The sequence below is a fragment of the Aethalodelphis obliquidens genome, unplaced genomic scaffold (genome assembly GCF_003676395.1).
Source record: "Aethalodelphis obliquidens isolate GAN/ISIS:26980383/991018 unplaced genomic scaffold, ASM367639v1 scaffold5, whole genome shotgun sequence".
NCBI classification, from domain to species: Eukaryota; Metazoa; Chordata; class Mammalia; order Artiodactyla; family Delphinidae; genus Aethalodelphis; species Aethalodelphis obliquidens.
The window spans coordinates 48,276,930-48,296,822 of record NW_020837949.1 but is presented as its reverse complement, the minus strand read 5'-3'; the positions used below and the strand labels follow the sequence as shown (position 1 = coordinate 48,296,822).

Genomic DNA, 19,893 nt, shown 5'->3' with positions numbered 1-19,893 from the left:
CACACACACACACACACACACACACACACACACCACCTCCGCCCTTTCCACCATTAGGTAAAAACCATGCTGTTTACAGTTCTGTTTAGAACTTATTTCACTCCAGCTTGCTGGAGTTTGTTTCTCTCCCCCATATTGTAAGTTCCTTGCAGGCGGAACCTTCATGGTGCCAAGCACGGTACTTGGTACAGTGCAGATATTAAATAAATGTGTGTGGCAAGTGGAGCTGAAGTGGTGAGGACAGTCACAAAGCCACACCAAGATACCTGCCGTGACTGTTCTCCTTACTAGAGATAATCTACAACAAGCATAACGAGCATAGCACCACAGATTCACAGTTGTTTTTGAAATTGAAAGATACCATCAGGAGTGTTCATTTCCAGCCATCAAGAAATATATTCCAAAATGGGGAAGCAATAATAGAATCAAAGATTGAGAACTAATAAAATCTAAACATAGTTTGTCCCCACATTTATAACACCCTTTCTCAAAAAAGGAAGGGAGGGAGAGAGGAAGAAACTGCTGGCAGGGTGAGTACTTTGGCTACTGGGCAGTGGGGCTGAGGACTGACGTATTTTCTCTTTCTACATAAGTTCTCATAAGATAAAGCAAAATTAAAGTTTAAAACAAGAGTCTTTTGAGGATTACACGGTATTGTCTATATGTATGTTCTATTAAATCCCCATCTGAGAGACAGCCGAGGCAGCCACGTTAGGAGTGGGACACTGCCTGGTCTCCTGATGAAGGCCAGAAGTGCCGTCGCTGAGAGGTTCCTGTGTAACCACCGTCATCAACTCTGACACCCAGAGGAACCCTGTACCAAGGGGGAATTAGAACAATCTTGGCTCCCCTAGAAATCTTGCACTTTTTTCCCCCAAACTGGCAGGAAAACTATGTAGATTTCCATTTTTAAATATGCTAAGTTTTGCTTAACGCTGGTTTAAATGATTGGATATTGGACCAATAAAAGAATAGTTTCAGGTATAAGTTGAGACTGTAAAAATGTTCTAGAACCTGCTTCCACAGTAAGTTGTAAAAGCTGCTGCTTTGCTCAGAGAACCACTAGAGGTAATTTTCAGTTCCTTAGATCTGGCTGAGGAAGTAAAAAGAGTGGGGAAAGGAGATATTTTTAGTTTTCTTTCCTCAAAATGGGCAATATTCTATTGGAAAAAAGACATAGGAGATCACATGATTTTGTATAGCTCCATTGTGAATGTAAGTTCTTGGGCTTTCAGCTTCTGCCCTGGAAAACACAGGTGGGCGTTTGGAGAAGAGAAACAAAGGGAAATTTCTTTTCTCAGCCCCCAAGAAGCTCATCCTCAGCCTCCCCTGCAAAGGAAGATATGAGGCCTTTATCTTCAGGGAATGCTTAGAACTTTCTAGCTATGGGTACAACTGTACACAAGAGAGAAGCGTCAAGTATAACTCCCTATGAAAACCTAAAAGCGAAAGAAAAACAATTTAAACATAATAACTAAGAAATGGACACCAAATTGTTCTAGGTGCCTGTTTTCAACTCTGGCTTTTATAAAACCACATTCTAAGATGACATTTAATAAGGGAAAAGAGCTACATTACCGGCCAGAGGCTTGGTCCATGGTGCCATTTCTGCTATTCCCTGCTGTGTGCCTTTAGGAAAACGACTTAACCCAGCAGGGCACCCGAATAACCTGATTCTAGCCCTGAAAGTCCAGAGTCCCTGGAAACTTCTCAGTCTCAGGAAAATTAGGATGGTCTTTCACTCTCCTTAGCCATGCTGAGTCTTCTTTTACTCATTTATAAAATAAGGGAATTGGATTAGATCATCTCTTAAGTCCCACGTAGCTCCAGATAATACTGATTACCTTAAGTCGTTCCATTATTTTATTTGTGTATTTACACATACTTGGACGAGTTTACCAAAGATCTGAGGAAGCTTATGAGGATAAGCAGTATAAAATCAAAAAACTTAAGTAGATTTTTAAAACCAGCGTCACAAAAACATCTAGAATAGAAGAACAAGACCAAGGGTGAAGTGTAACAGAGATATGCTGCCTTTTGATCCAGTAATTATTAAAATTGAGTGGCAAATCTGGCCCTGAGCTTCCTGTCAGTCAAAGCAAGAGGGAAAACATAATATATATGTGATACACATTATCCATGAGGGAAAGTATCAATTTCTCTGGGCAATAAAAGATCTTTTTGGGATATTGTCTGAAAGAAACTTTACACACTCATCCTTATGTAGAGGACATTGAATCCTGTCAGAAACACTGCACTTAAGAGTATCCTGAGGGTAAAAGGAATAACGACTCTCATATGGCTGTTTTTTGAATGTCTGTCAATGTAAGCAGAGGGTATTATACCAAAACAAACTCAGGGGAAATAATCCTAGAGTCTGCCAAAACAATATGGTACAAGAAGATATTTTTGAAGTTGGCTTGAAGAAGAGAAAACCTACATAATCTAGAACACCTGGTGTACTACATGGCCATCAAACAATCCTCTCTAAATTAATATCTTTCAGTCAGACTTTTTCTTGGTGTTCAAGAAATCTAAGATTGTAAATCATGGAAGAGAAGCTTAAAACTGGATCTCAGATAGAACCACTCTAAGGGTCCACTGTCCCTGGTCTTGTGGGGGGCCGCCCACTGGATCCCTTTCCTCATGCCTTCCCCTCCTCCCACCCAACGCCCACATTGCAGGCCCTCTTACTTCTCCCAAATGGAGTTCTCAGGACTAGTTTCCTCTCTCTTTTTAACAAATTGAAAAAAATATCAGCCCATAATATATAGATTCCTCATATTACTGTCCAAAACTATTTATCATGAAACTTCTAATTCAGAATTTGATTTGGATTTTATCTTTTTAAAAATATTTATTTATTTATTTGGCTGTACCAGGTCTTAGTTGCAGCACACAGGATCTTCATTGCCACATGCTGGGATCTTCATTGCAGCATGCGGGATCTAGTTCCTTGACCAGGGATCGAACCTGGGCCCCGTGTTGGGCACCTGAGTCTTAGCCACTGGATCACCAGGGAAGTCCCTGGATTTTATCTTTAAATAACTAAATGTCTATTTAAGTGTTTTGTCCTCAGTAAGCTCAGACTCCCAAGAGTGAATTCAAGTCTCTACCTTGAACTATATGAGAAATTTTAAGGCCTTAGATAAAAGTATGGTAGTCTTTGCAAGCTAATAGGGTTTCTCCGAGTAGTTATTGCCTGGGGAATGTGGGTGGGGATTTTGGAAGAGAACTTTCTTCCTTTTCCATGGCAAATGCCAAGGATTGTGAACTTTTCTTTTTTATACCTACATACAGATGTAAAGACAGGGAAATTAAGAAATTAGATCCAGGTGAAGGTGAATGAGCATCTTGCAGAAGCAGGGTCCTTTTTAAAAATTAACTTTTTTGGCTTTGTTTTGCTTTTATTATTGTTATAAAGTCATTGTATGCTAATAATTAAAAATTTAAACAATAAAAAGGGGAAAAAGTTAAAAGTAATGTTTCTCTTCTCACAAAGGAAGATATGCTTCTTACATATCTGATGCAAAAATGATCAAAGATGGTCTGTGAAGGATCTGAATGCTGATTTAACAAATAACATTACTTTTTTTCCAAAAAGTAGTTACAAGCTACTGACTGAGTATAAAAGTCATGGTTCTCAACTGGATCTCAAATCAAAGAATGCACCTTATCATTTCATAACCAAGACCCTTACTCACTTGACACAGGCTGCCTAACATGGGTAGCCTAACATGACAGCAGGCAAAATATTCCAGAAGGAAGAAATGTGTCTTGAGTAGTTAACTAGCAAATGCAAAGATTCATTAGGAAATCCTGTGAAATTCAAAAACCTATATTACCATGATCTATAGTAATTTAGATTTTCTAAGATACAACTTGAGATGTCTTGATATGAGATGGTAGATCTATTAGATTCAGGTTTTTTAAGTTGGTGGGATTCTTCAGGTGGTTAAAAGTTCCAAAACTATATTAAGGTTATTGGGTATTGAGAAGTAGAGTATAAATGACACCAAATTCAGCAAGGAGAAAGAAAATAACTCCCTCAATACTTGCCTCACTTTTTTTTATCTTCATGGGTCCTTTTGAGGGAATCAAGACAACCATAGCAGGGATGTCTTTTTCTGTTCCTCAGTGTTGGTGGCAGCTGGAATTCTGAAAGTCTGAGAGCTGGAAACATCTATAGGCTCTTCTCTCATATGACTGGAGGTTGAGGCTGACTGTTGGCTGAAGGTCTAGCTGGGACTGAGGGTCAGAATACCCACACATGGCTTTTTCCTGTGGCTTTGGCTTCTTGAAAACATGGAAGGTCGGGTCCAAGGGCAAGTGTCCTGAGAGAATGAGCCAGGTGGAAGTTATATCCTTTTTATGACCTAGCCTTGCAAGTCATATATCATCATTTCGACCATGCTCCATTGGTGGGCAGTCATACCAATATTCTAGGGGAGGGAATACAGACCTAGGGGAGGTCTAAAGACCTCCACCTCTGGGTGGAGAAGTGTCAGGCACATTGCAAAAAGATCATATGGGATGGGATAAATGTGTCAATGTGGCCATCTCTGGGAAATGCAATCTGCCATACCATCCAAGAGAGGAGAGGTTATAGTTAGTAATAACATTAATGCTAGGAAGGTCCACTAGACGTGGTTAATGGCGTGCCTCTTTTGTCAGATCCTGGACTAGCCCCATGCAAAATCAGAGATATAGGTAAGGCATATCTTCAAAGATGTGTACCTGCCCCAGCCTTCTACTTCTGTCTTCTATTTTTGCTTCCTTCTCTCCCAAAGGCTCATTGTTCCCTAATGCCTCCTAGATGCCCAGGCTCCTCTACCTTCCATACAAACTTATCCTTGGCTGTCCCATTCCACCAAGACCCTCCAGGAGATCTCACTTTCACTTGCTAAAGTGAAAATAGCTTAACTTTTTAGCCATCTAAGAGAATAAACACATTTCTACAGTATGAGGGCTTTGTGAAAACAATGTCATATGCCAAGGCATGGTCTGGGGAACTGGTGAAGCCAATAAAGCTCTTGATAACTTGTGCTTTTAGGGAATTTACTCCTTTCTTCAAAAAAGCAAAAGAGTGTCCTTGATATTCACCCAACTGTTAACTCTTGTTATCTGTGGAATTGTGTTTGGCTTTTATTTTATCCTTTTGTATTTTCAATCTTTTATAAGTTTTCCACAAAGAATGTGTATTGATTTTGTAATTTGGAAGCAAAGCTATTTTTAAACAGGTTTATTGAGATATAATTCACATACCCTACAACTCACCTATTTAAAATGTACAATTCAGTTGCTTTAGTATATTCACAAAGTTGTGCATCCATACCACAGTAAACTTGAGAACATTTTTATTACCTCAGAAAGGAACTCCATACCTCTTACCTGTCATTTTCTCAACCCATCCCGCATCCTATACCCCTTATTTTCTGTCTATATAGACTTGCCTAGACTGGACCTTTCATATAAATGGAATCATATAACACGTGGTCTACATGACGGGCTTCTTCCATGTTTTTAAGGTTCATACATACTATAGAATGTATCAATACTTCTTTTCCATTTATCGCTGAGCAATATTACATTGTGTGGATATATCACATTTTATTTATCCATTCATCAGTTGAGGGACATTTGAGTTGCTTCTACTTTTTGGCTATTATGAATAATGCTACTATGAACATTCATATACAATCTGTGAATGGACACGTTTTCATTTCTGTCTAGGAGTAGAATTGCTTAGATCATATGGTAACTCTCTTTAACCACCTGATGAAACACCAAACTGTTTTCCAAAATGGGTGCATCATTTTACATTCACACCAGCAGTGTATAAAGGTTCTAACTTCTCCATTTCGTTGCTAACATGAATTATCATCTGTCTTTTTTATTCTAGTCGTTCTACTGGATGTAAGGTGACATCTCATTGTGGTTTTGTTTTGCATTTCACAAATGGTTAATGATGTTGAGCATTGTTTTCATGTGCTTGTTGACCATTTGTACATCTTAGGAGAAATGTCTATTCGAATCCTTTGCCTTTTTTTCAATTGGGTTGTCTTTTTTAATGGAGTTGTAGTAGATCTTTATGTATTTTATTTTATTTTTAAAATGTATTTATTTTTTGGCTGTGTTGGGTCTTAGTTGCAGCACTCGGGCTCTTTGTTGTGTCACGTGGGCTTCTCTCTAGTTGTGATGAGCAGGCTCCTGAGTGCATGCGTTCTGTAGTTGCTGCATGCGGGCTCTTTAGTTGTGGCATGTGGGCTTAGTTGCCCCATGGCGTGTGGGACCTTAGTTCCCCGACCAGGGATCAAACCCGTGTCCCCTGTATTGGAAGGCGGATTCTCAACCACTGAACCACCAGGGAAGTCCCTTTATGTATTTTAGATACAAGTCCCTTATCAGATATATGACGTGCCAAATTTCTTCTCCTATTCAGTGAGTTGTCTTTTCACTTACTGATGTCTTTTGAAGCACAAAAGTTTTAAATTTTGATGATGACCAATTTACCTATTTTCTTTTGCTGCTTGTACTTTAGTGCAATATATAAAAACCCATTGCCTAATAAAGGGTCACAAAGATTTACCCCCATATTTTCTTCTAACAGTTTTATAGTTTTAGCTATTACATTTAGGTTTGATCCACTTTGAGTTACTTTGCACATGATGTGAGGTAAGAGGTCTAACTTCATTTTTTTGCATGCGGATATCTAATTGTCTAAGTACCATTTGTTGAAGACACTATTCTTTTCCCCATTGAGTTGTTTTGGCACCCTTGTCAAAAATCAATTGACATACATGTTTATTTATGGTATTTTGTTTCCACAAAGATTTGTTTCTGGTTTATCAGTGTTACTCACTGATCTATATGTCTACCATTAATGCCAATACCATAGTGTCTTGGACACAACAGCTTTGTAGTACATTTTGAAATTGGGACATGTGGGTTCTCCAACTTCGTTCTTCATTTTTCAGATTGCTTTGGCTGTTCTGGATCCCTTGTATTCTCATATGAATTTTAGGATCAGTTTGTCAACTTCCACAAAGAATGGGATTTTGAAAAGGATTCTACTAATATAGATCAGTTTGTGGAATACTGACACCTTAACAATATTACATCTTCTGATCCACTAACATGTGATGCTTTTCCATTTATTTAGGTCTTCTTTAATTTCTTTCAGCAACATTTTATAGGTTTCAGAAAAAGAGTTTTGCATGCATAATTTTGTTAAATCTACTAAACAATAACTTTTTGTTAAATTTATTCCTAAGTATTTTATTCTTTCTTGGTGCTATTGCAAATGTAGTTATTTTCTTAATATAATTTTGGTTGGTTCATTGCTACCGTACAGCAATACAATTGAGTTTTGTGTGTTGATCTTGTATTCTGCAACCTTGCTGAACTCATTTATTAGTTCTAATAGTTTTTTAGTGGATTTTTAAGGATTCTCTATACACAAGGTCACGCAAATAGAGATAATGTTATCTCTTCATCTTCAATCCATACAACTTTTATTTCATTTTCTGGCTTAATTGCCCTGGCTGGACCTTCCAGTACAATGTTGAAAATAAAAGGTAAGGGTGGACGTCCTTGTTTTGTTCTTGATCTTAGGGGGAAAACATTCAGCTTTACACCATTAAGTATGATACTGGCTTTGGCTTTTCCATAGATGTCTTTTAACAGATTGAAGAAGTTCCCTTCTGTTCCTTGTTTGTTGAATGTTTTTATCAAAAAGTGGTGTTGAATTTTGTCAAATGCTTCTTCTGTATCTATTGAGATGATTATGTAGTTTTTGTCCATATTCTATTGGTGTGGTGTACTACACTAATTGATTTTCAGATGTTAAACCAACCTTGAATTCCTGGGATAAATCCCACTTGAGCATAGTGTATCATCTTTTTATATACTGCTAGTATTTTGAGAACTTTGGGGTCAATATTCAGGAGAGATATTGCTCTATAGTTTTCTTTCCTTGTGATATCTTTTGTCTGATTTTGATATCAAAGTTAAAGTGCCTCACAGAATGAGTTGAAAAGTCTTCCCTTCTATTTTTTGGAAAAGTTGGTGAAGAATTGGTATTGATTACTCTTTAAATGTTCGATAGAATTCATCAGTGAAGAAATCTGAGCCTGGGCTTTTCTTTGTAAGAGGTTTTTGATTCTCAACTCAATCTCTTTACTTATTTTAGGTTTAGTCAGGTTTTCTGTTTTCTTCTTGAGTAAATTTGGTAGTTCATTTCTTTCCAGTGATTTTTCCGTTTCATCTAAGTTATCTAAATTGTTGGCATACAGTTGTTCATAGTATTCCTTCATAATGCTTTTTATTTCTGTAAGGTCAGTAATAATATCCCTCTTTCATTTCTAATTTTAGCGATTTGAGTTTTCTCTCTTTTCTTGTTTAGTTTAGCTAAAAGTTTGTCAGTTTCTGTTGATCTTTTTGAAAGATCAACTCCTGGCTTCACTGCTTTTATCTACTGGTTTATGTTCTCTATTTCATAACTTTCTTCTCTGATCCTTTTTATTGCTTTCCTTCTGCTTGCTAAAAAAGCTGTTTGAGTTACTGAAAAGAAGAAAAACTTATTTATCCAATATACTATTGATGATCATTTGGATTATTTCCAGATTGAAGCTACTATGGATAAAGTTGTATGAACATTTTTAACATGTATTTATATGAATATATATTTTCATTTATCTTCAGTAAATAGGTTAAATATCTAGAGAAGGATTAGGAGTGAGGTAGGTGTATGTTTAACTTTTCAAGAAACTGTCAAACAGTTTTCCAAAGTAGTTGTACCATTTTACCTGCCAACCAGAATCATCACACCTTCCCAACATTCAGTATTGCTAGCCTTTTTCCATTCAGCCCTTCTGCTAGAAGTATAGTGGTATCTTCTGGTTTCAATTTGCATTCCCCTGATAATCAATGAGATTGATCACTTTTTCACTTCTGTCAAAGTGAAGTGAATTTCTGCTCAAATTTTTATCCTCATTTCTATTGGGATGCCTGCCTTTTTCTTAATGATTTGAGTTCTTTATATAGTCTGCATATGTATCCTTTGTCAAATAAATTATAGTACTGATGGGGTTCAGGACACACTACCTCAAAATATGGTACCTTGGCGTATTGAATATGTCAAACTGAAGGAATTTGAGAAATTGCATGTGCAGGAAGGACTTTCTGATCTCTTCCTGAAGTAGGTCATAAAAACACTCTCACCTCTCACATGTCGTCAAGTGAGAGATGGCCTCCCAAAATTCAGAGGAAAAGAACATCCTTGTCTCTAAAGATGAAGGGACACAGAGAGGAATCTGAATGAATGGGCCTTGCTAAGTTTCCCCCAGTTTACTGCACTTACCTCATACCCTTTGTCCTATCATATCTTTTCACAACTTTCCACCCTTCATCAAACCAAGCATAAAAACACCCAGATTTAACCATTTCCTCAAGTCTCCATTTCCTTATGAAGGCTCCTGTGTCACATAAAACTTGTATTAAATAAATCTGTATGCTTTTCTCTTGTTAACCTGTCTTTTGTTATAGGGTCCCAGTTAAGAACTTACAAGGGAGGAGATATGGGGATACATGTATATGCATAGCTGATTCACTTTGTTATAAAGCAGAAAGTAACACACCATTGTAAAGCAATTATACTCCAATAAAGATGTTTTTTTTAAAAAAGAAAAGAACTTACAAGGGTAGAGGAAAAAGATATTTTTCCTCCTTTACAGTAAAAATATTTTTCCTCCCTTACAGTACATTTACACAATGGACTACTAGACAGCAATCAAAGTGAATGAACTATTGCTATATACAGTTAATGTGATAAATTCACAGACATAAAAATGAGCAAAAGAAGGCATTATAAAAGAGTATATACTGTGTAATTCTATCTGCGTAAAGTTCAAAAACTGGCAAAACTACCCTACTGTGTTATAAGTCAGGAAAGTAGTTCCCTTTAGAATATTGGGTAATAACTGAGATGTTGCATATGGAGCTCTCTGGGGTCCTAGTAACGTTCTGTTTCTTCAACAGATCACTGGTTACATGGGGGAGCTCACTTTATGAAAAATCCATTGAGTTGTCACTTTGTGGTTTGTGCACTTCTCTGAACGTTATGCTTGAACAAACAATTAAAAAGAAGGAAAACTGTGTTCTTGAGAAAATGTGGTAGTTACCAAATACTTGGTATTTACTAGCACGTTCTCTACATATGATGCATTTTTCACTTATTGTATTAAGGTGTTTTTTTTTCCTTTGCACTAAGTATTTTCCTTTTGTGCATACTTTCTTTATATTATAAGACTAAAATTTCATCTAATAATAGGTCAATAGCAGAGTTTTATTTTTCCTTTGCTCCAGACTGTAGACACCTTGGCAAATAACACGGTCTGAGTTCCCAAGGGCTATAAGATTGTAAAATCTGCCCCTTCCCCATCAATCTCATAATGCTGAATACAGTGCTCCTGCAATGAAATGCCGCAGCTAACACCACTGGAGCTGCCCCCTTAGGAATCCATTGTAAAAGGGTTTCACTGTACTTTGTAAAGCAATTTGGAATCCTTCATGATGAAGGGTTCTATATAAGAAGGTAATATAATGGACTTGGCTTTCAACTTCTTTCACTTAAGCCTTCATAGAAACATGAATCTACTATATTAGCATCATAAACCAATAGGTGCTATACAAATGCTGAATAGAAATATTCTGGGTGAATAAAATTGCAAATATAGCTATGTATTAGCTAAGTGCTTTACCAATTATTATGCAAATGAGGGTTAATAAGGCAATTATATGTAATTAAAATAATAATAATAATAATGCTACATTCTTCTAATTTTCTTGGCACGCATTGACTTAGTTATTTGGTGTGTGTCTGCCTCCTAAATCCCAAGTCTAAATGCAAATGCAAAGAACCTACTGTATAGCACAGGAAACTATACTCAATATTTTGTAATAACCTATAAGGGAAAAGAATCTGAAAAAGAATACACACACACACACACACACACACACACACATCTATACACATATGTAGGGGAGTTCCTTGGTGGTCCAGTGGTTAGGACTTGGCGCTTTCACTGCCTTGGCCCAGAGTTCAATCCCTGGTCAGGGAACTAAGATTTCATAAGCCACGCGGAGCTGCCAAAAAAAAAAAAAAAAAAGAACATATATATATATATATATAAATGAATTGCTGTGCTGTACACCTGAAACTAACACAATATTGTAGATCAACTATACTTCAATTAAATAATTAAAAATAAAGAAAATGCAAACTCACATGAGATGCCTCTTTGGAAGGAAACCGTCTTCCTCTGAGTTGAAACCAGACAAAAGCCCCAGCAAGTTAGGAGGGACAGGGGCAGAGGAAGCCTCTCTCATACATGAGATGGACTTGATGTATTTAAAGAGGCCATGGTACTTGCAGGCCCTAGAAAATATGTAATACTGCCCAGAGTTACTTTTATGCTTCTCAGCATTTCTTTTGGTGACTAGATTCTCCAGTGCTTCCCAACACTATGATCACCAGGCCTTGCATCATTAAACAGTTGCTGTACTTCACCCCAAAGATGATGATGAGCAGAAATACCCAATGTCATCCCTACATGGAGTCTAAAAAGTTATTAGAATGCTTTTGATAAAAGGTGTGTTAATATGAATCATTATTCTCATACTGTTCTTTCTTTATAACATCTTTGGGGACCGAGCGGTGATCCCCACTTCTATAGGATCTGTAGTCCGAACAAAATTATTTTGTGGGTCTTCAAGTTCAGATTTACAGAGTAATGTACTAAATCTACAATTATTAGTTTTGCATGTATGTCAGATGAACTACTCAACTTTATGGGTGAAAAAGAGGCATTTCTATTTCAAGCTCTTATTTTTGATCCTTACCGTGATGGGACAGAGCACAGTAAGGATCTTGCTAGACGCCGATTTTCTTGCAGCCCCAATGCACAAAATGATATAAATTATCAATCCTTTTGCAGAAATCTTCAAATTTCACTTTAGATAGGCACAAAAATTTGAAAATGGTGGGGAGGAGAGATTGCACAGACTCGAGAGGATGCTAAAGACAGGATGATGAGCAGCTGTTTCCTGTCTCACTGAAGATGGGGCAGGGCTTAACTGAAGTGGGAAGGGTGGGGGTTTATGTCTAAAAGGAGCCGCATTGAAACGTGCAAGTCCCATATCTCAAGGAAAGCCTAGAATGAACCCCATTCTTGGCTCTATTCCTTTTGGTTGCAACATCACAGATATTTTACAAGAAATAGCATATTCTTTGCAAGAAGATTCTGGTCTTAAGGTTGTCCAGTGGGTTCCAGAGCTCTTTTTGATAAGGAACACTTTGTTCAAGGAAATCTTATAATGAAACCCCAAACAGAAAACAAATTGAAGCCCTGCAAGGGAACCTTCAGCAGTCTGTTTCCTCAGCTCTAGTCTAGTATTAGGTAGATCTACACACTCTTCAGTGACGTCTTCATGGAGAAGATGGGATGTGAAGCAGGCTTTACATGGCCAATAGACTCTGCCTGGATGATGTGTCTCTCAGGTTTCAATGCAGGAAAAATAAACCACTCCAGGCATGTCAAGCAGAAAGAGATGCAACATAGGGAATTAGGTGCCTACAGTATCATTGGAAGGACTGGAGGAATAAGTCAGGGGTTCTTTTGGCTTCAAGGTCACACTACAGTAGTTGTGATGCAGAGATCAGGAAACTGCCAAGACTGTACTGCCACCAATCTGGCCACTCCAGGGCCACCCACCACACGTGAGCTGGTAGAGCTGAGCTGCTGCAGCCAGTGTCAGTGTCTGTGTTAAGCAGCAACACTGCAGGAAGACAGCATCTGTCTCCTCCTGCCTTCTGATCTTCATGCGAGAGCATCTCACTGCAGAACCTAAATTGAACCACAGCCTCAGAGAAGTCTGGGAATAGAGCTTTTAGCCTGTTTTCATTCTCTATGACACAAGATGGAACCTAGAAGCAGCCAACTGGATCCAGTCCAGAAGAAATGGGAAGAGGCAGTATTTGGGGAGAGACTTAGCGAAGGTGGAGCTGATGCAAACCGGAGGACCAATTCTGGGTCAAGTGGAAATCTGCAGCCTCGCTGTGAAGTCAGTAAGAAGCCTTGAATGGATAAATGGAGGGCAAGGAATCACTTTCCATAGAAAGTTTAAGAATAGCCCAAGCAATCTTTTTAGGATGATTTGAGATGCAGTCTTTTATTTCTTTCCTGTTTTACAGCATAAGTAATCTATGTTCATTGTAAAAATATTAGAAAATGCATTAATCCAAAAAGAAAAATAAAAGTCACTCATAATCCCACCGTTGGGAGAGAATCATATGTTGGTGAATCTCTTTGCAGATATTCCAGGGTTTCCTTTGCTATGATATCATGGTTTTTAACTTTTTTTAACTTATGAACAACTTTCCACTTTAATAAATGGCCGTCTAGCGACAATGTCAATATGTTACCAGCCGTACTGTCAACAGTATTCTGTTATAGGGATGTCTCCTATTTTATTTAGTAAATACTTTATTTTAAAGCCCGTCTTTGTTGGACATTCCAATATTTTAGATTAATAGTGATGGAATGAATAGAAAATGCAGTATTTCAGAAAGGGGTCGAATTGTGAGGTGCTAAAAGCAAAAATATCAATGAGAGGGGAGATGCAGCAAAGCTCATAATGTGTTAAAGCTGGAAAGAACTTAGAGGTCATCCTCGTCCATCTTCCTCATTTAACAGATGGGTGCAGTCGAGACCATATTTCACTCACGTTATCCCGAACTCATCAGTCCTTGTTCTCCATCCTTCTTTCATCTTTCCTAAGCCTTGTGTACGATTCATACTGAGATGCAAATCTAAACAACTGACAGAAAATATGACTTAAAGAACAAGGTCAACAAAAACCCAAGTTATTACAATTCAGTTCACTCAGTGCATCTAGCGTTTATTGAGAGGCTTCTCAGTGGTTAATACAGTGTTTGGGGAGAAGGGGATGTAAAAAAAATTCGGATACTGACCCTACCCTCAAAGCACCTACTGTCTTATCTCCTTTGATGAGAAGGAAGGCTTCAGGCATGTTGAAGCACCTGCCGGTCTTTTATGTGGGAATGGCCTTGGGTCCCAGAAAAATTCCCTCCACAATTCCTCACCTCTTGGGTTTTGGTTGTAAGAAAGCAGGAAAGTGAGAAGGAACTGTATAAGGTTTTCTGTTTTCCAGTACAAGAACATTTAAGACATGATCTCTGATATTTTTCTTGTCTAGACATTCTCATCTTTTTACTTTTTAATAAAGCAATAGGCAGTTATCCCTTGTGGTTTGTAGCTACAGTTCATTATCAGAGGAACGCCTGGCTTTTAAACGGCGTTAACACTGAAATCCTCTTCTCTTGTCTCTTTCTAGTAAAGATTTCCTTGTCTTGATCCTCTCTCTCCACATATTGATCACACATTGCCTGCTTCAAAGTGTTCTCTTAATCATCCCACTTTTTCCAAGGGAATATCTAACTCTTAATATGCTGCAGGTTTCCTATTACACTTCCTTTGCCTTAAAAATATCTTGAAAGAGTAAATCTGCCAATAAAGAAACTACCCAGACCAAAAAAAGCCCTTCCACAAATTCTCCCAAATGGAGCTGGACTGTAAGCAGAGAAAATGTAGCAGTGACATTCGAACACTGTGTCCGAGCTCCTGGACCCATACGTGGACTGGTCCAACTCCAGTGGAAGCCTCAGCCTGTCACTCCCTCGCCACTTGACTGGTACCTTCTGAGATCTCAGCTGGATGCACTGGAAGCTGTTTGGGGATAATGAATTCCAAGCATGGTTTGAGATCTAGTCATTTTGCCTTGTTGTTCTTGTATTCCTTCTGTTTAACAATTTGTAGCTTTTAATGTTTTTGGTCAGAGTTATAGCTCTTAAGCAGATGGTTGTAATCAGTCCCCAGGGGTGAGCCTTGGAGGGAAATTGGATGGGAGACTCAGCAAGGAATGAGAATTCTGTGACTCACTCTGCTCGACCTCAGGGCCAGCAGTGAGGGTGCTGATTGCTCTCAACCTGTTCTTGGGCAAGTAGTAAATGTTGATTGATCTTTCCTCAGACGGTAGGGACGATATCCACATAAGAGAACATGAAAAATAGTATGTGCCAAAAATGTATTCACGGGAGCCAAACGCATGCGTGCTTAGAATCAAGTTGCTGAATCCAGTCCATTTGTCATTCTTTTTATGTCCGAGTTTTAGTAACAGGATGTTTACAAATAGTTTACATTCCTCTTGGGACATCTTCCCTAACCAAATGTCATACTAGTGTTAGCCGGGAGTTATTTGGACTTGCTCAGTTCTTGTTTCCAGCCCCATGATTTAGGCTATTTATGTAAGCAGAATCCTGCATTGAAGATAATGGGCTTCTCTTGTCTGTCCATAAGGAGAAAAATTATTAGATCAGTGGGAATTTTACAGAGTATCTTATTAAATCCTCAGACGTTAAATATTTCAGTTACTTGGAATGCACACATGATAGAAGCAAACTTCAGCTGACATTCAAAAGCATATTTGATGAAAATGTCAATGCTGACATTTATTTTTATTAATATTATTTTATGTAATGCTATTCTCTAAGGAAATTATATTTATCAGGCCTTTCTTTTTTTCTCTAAACCCTTTCATTGTACTCCAAAATATCTTTCTTTTCTGGTTATAGAGTGGTAAATCTTTATTGTAGAATATTTGGAAAACATAGAGAAGTATAAAGAAAACTAAAAAGTACCTATGATTCTTCAATCCTGGGATCTTCAGTTTTTTAAAAGATAGTCAACAGTGAACACTACGTGAAACCTTGTAAAACTTTAAAAATTGTTTCTGAATTGAATATTTCCCAGTTTAAACCCTGATTCATTCTTCTGATAGAAATCTTACCCTTAAGTGTCAGGGCTCCCTGATGCCACACATCAAATGGAGCTTAGTTCTAGAATGACTCCTTTTCAGATAAGTAGACAAGAAGATGGGCAAGAGGTCGTTTAGCCTGGTTCCTTTTACTGGAGTCATGGTTAAACTACTATTTCCTTTTTTTTTAAAAAATAAATTTATTTATTTTATTTATTTATTTTTGTCTGCATTGGGTCTTGTGTGTGCAACCCAATGCGTGTGCATTACTGCACACGGGCTTTCTCTAGTTGCGGCGAGCAGGGGCTACTCTTCGTCACGGTGTGAGGGCTTCTCATTGCGGTGGCTTCTCTTGTTGTGGCTCGCAGGCTCTAAGCGAGCGGGCTTCGGTAGTTGTGGAGCACGGGCTTTGTTGCTCTGTGGCACGTGGGATCTTCCCGGACCAGAGATTGAACCCGTGTCCCCTGCACTGGCAGGCAGATTCTTAACCACTGCGCCACCAGGGAAGTCCCACACTATTTCCTTTTTAATGTAATATTCTGAGAATAAAATCTAGAACCATGCATGCAATAGAGGAGATCACTCAGTTGTAATAAGAGAATATATTCAATAGGTTAGAAAATGAAGCCTCAGCCTTAGCTGCAAGGAGTCCTGGGCGGTGAGTATTCTGAGTTGGACATATCGCTGCTGTGGGCAAAATGGTGTTTCTGAAGTGAGGGGCAAGAAGAGAGTGAATAGCCGGTAGGCAGCCAACGAGTCTGCTGAGGCAATGTTGCTCACAGAGCCAGTCGGGGCAAATCTGGGACACTAACTGGAGGCCTCTAACCCCACATGCCACAAGCTTTGAACTAAGTGGACTTCTTATGCCCACTTTTCCATATAAACCTGAAACCAGATGAGCAAGACAGTTAGGTTTTAGAATTGTTCAACATAAGTAGTGAAAGATAAAGTAATATTCTTTTAACAGGGTACATGGAGTTTTTACTGAACCAAACCATGTAGATGTATTTATGGCTGAATTCACCTCCTATCTCCAGCCAGGTCTCTGGAAGTAAATTCTTTCCAGATACAACCATGCTAAGATCCATGCCAAGAAATGCTTATTCTAGAGCCAGTAGTTTTTCCCACAAGCAACTTCTAAACTGAAAAATACACTCTGGCTGATAAACATCAAAAACCTATGTATTTAATTCAACAAATTTTTATACTGGTATAACTTAATTCTACGGGTTTGTGTATAGATGTAATTCTAATCTTGTAGTATATCCTTCATTTAATGTGCTTCATATATATCTTGATTCTAAAATTCTCTCTCAAGTGACATTTCTGTAGCTTTTTCTTAGGCGTATGCCTTCCGATCTCTGTTTGAAAGTGAAGGCATTCTCCAGCTAATACCCACCACCTGGAATGCTAAGCTGAGAACCTGCTAATTATTCATCACCTCTCCATTCTTTGCCTTCTTTTTCCTCCTATTTACCACCTCAATTCACTTACTCTAGGCTATAGATGGAGAGAACAATCTAGAAGCATAATTGCAGATATTATTTGGAACAACAGCTGTCATACAAGTTTTTGTTTTACTGCTGTCTTGGCCTTCCTCGCTCTTTTCTGCAAGTGAGTGGCTAATTGCCCAGACTTTCTAAGATCTGGGGTTTAAAACTCCACCGTCTCAAGGCTGTACCTGTTATCAGATGAGATAACTACCTTTGGCAGAAGTGTGTAGAGCTGTTTTGATGGCAGAGAACATTAATTTGCAACTACTGCCACACAGAACGAAAGAAATGCAACTGCTGTCCTCCTGGGAGAAGCCACTTAGGCAAGAAAATAAATAAGAGGATTTTGATTATATTAGGAACTCTTATGCTTGTGTCCAGGGAGGCTCCATCTTTTTTTTTTTTGCGGTACATGGGCCTCTCACTGTTGTGGCCTCTCCCGTTGTGGAGCACAGGCTCCGGACGCGCAGGCTCAGCGGCCATGGCTCACGGGCCCAGCCGCTCCGCGGCATGTGGGATCCTCCCGGACCGGGGCACGAACTCGGGTCCCCCGCATCTGCAGGCGGACTCTTAACCACTGCGCCACCAGGGAAGCCCGGGAGGCTCCATCTTTAAACTTGTGTAGTTTCATGTTTACACAAGAATTATAATGGAAGAAAAAAGGCTCAGAGCTCTCTGGACCAGCATTTCACATTTTTAAAATGTATCCATGTTCTGTGAGGGTGATAAAAGCCACCATTTGCACTTGTTCATTATTTAATCTTGTTAAATGAGATACCAAATGTAAAGGGCCCAGCGCAGTCCCTGGCATGCAGTAGGCCACCTAGAGATGTCCTTTCTCTTCCCTTCTATCTCTCTCGCTTACATCTTTTTGCCCCTGTTTCTTGTCAGAAGTCGTATCTGAAAAGAATCCAGAACTCCAGCATGTCGGTGCAGTAGTCGGTCAGAGCCAATGAACACATGCTCTGCTGTTGTGCATCAAGCTCTCCAGGTCCCACTATTTTCTGTGAGTATCGTGGCTCATCCTTGTTGGGTACAGAGAATCATGTTCATGCAGGTTGCTCTTACCAGACCTACTACTTATGGAACAAAGGGAGTGTTGGTCTAGTGGAGGGAGAGATATGCACTTGAATAACTCATCATAATACTCTGTGCCAGGCACTGGGTGATCATACTATAATAATAATAACCATTGTTAGTATAGCTAGTAATTATTGAGCACTTACTATATGCCAAACACTATTCTAGATGTTTTTACATACTGGATATACTTATTTACTGAAGGAGCCCAATGAACTAGGCTTCAGTCTAGAAACACCTTTATCTCCTTCAAACACAGTCTGTCAGAAATTCGACAATACCAGATTCCTACCTTTCCTTCTCACTTGCAGTTATGAAACCAGTCCCAATTTCAGGTATGACAAAGTCCAGACCAGACTAATACAAAACTTCAGACTCAGGTCAGGTTTAAATCTGCCTGGATCCCTCCTGGCTTCCCAGTGCCCATCTGCAGTCCCCATGAAGACCAGCTGTGCCTGACTGCATGAGCTGCCCCTGTAATTGTTCAATAGCCTTCTCTCTTTATTTGAGCAAGCTGGCAACCTTACAACGAACCTTCCTTGACTAGAAGAAGATGGGCAATAAATTCTCAGCAGAGCTTTTGAGAAACAAGACACTTTGGCTGCTGCAACCACATTGGCCACCACCCAGTTGCTCTGGTAGTAATTGGTTGCCTCTTGCTACATTTTTCCCTTGGACAGCTCATGTGTTGTGGTGTCATGATTTTTTAACTAACATCTTTGTTTCTGTAAAGGGATGTTGAGGCTGAAGACACCGAGAGAGGGGAAAGGGGAATTTTTCTGAGGAGGGTTTTTTGGTGGAAAGCTTCACCCTCTATCTTGAGAGAGATTCTGCCCTCTCACCTCCAGTGAGATGAGGTTACTGGGCAAATCGAATGTGTAAACCTCATGAAGTTCACTTCCTCTCTAGCCTTCTCTCACACAGTCTTTTGGGGCCATGATTGCTGGATCTCGTAGGCCCCTCTTTGTAAATCCCAAGGAATATGTCTTGTTCTACTCTTTCACATGGGGTTCCTTATCACCTCATGGCCACCCCGGAGATTCACTGGGAAGCTAAGGCAACAGGATAAGCCCCCTCCCGCTACAGTTCCTCATTTGTAAGGGAGATTAAATACCTTATCCTAGATCTCATACTCAGTAATGCTATTACTGGAATAAAACCCAGGCTGGGCTGATTCCAAAGTTCATACTTCCCACCACACCCTGGCAAAGAAGGTGAAAATATTACAGAATAAGCAGGGCTGTGAGGGGTGAGCCTGCGATGTCTGTGTCTCTGATGGCAAGTGCTCCCACATGGGTCCACAGAGGAAGCCTGAGGCCAGACTGTGGAGGGCCGTGAGTAGGTGACGGGCCTGGAAAACAGGGCGGGGGAGTTTGGACTCTGCCAGAGGTAATCAGAGTCATTCAGAGTCATTTGAGCAGGCGAC

General features: G+C 39.2%; 1 long non-coding RNA gene across 2 annotated transcripts in view; it reads left to right on the top strand.

Annotated features, from left to right (window-relative positions):
- The window catches only part of LOC113618289 (uncharacterized), a 142,132-nt gene that overhangs the window by 108,238 nt on the left and 14,001 nt on the right, over nt 1-19,893 (top strand). For both annotated transcript variants that reach the window (XR_003431953.1, XR_003431954.1), the window contains exon 4: nt 18,279-18,393. This is a non-coding gene — a long non-coding RNA (uncharacterized LOC113618289). The remainder of the gene's footprint in view (nt 1-18,278; nt 18,394-19,893) is intronic.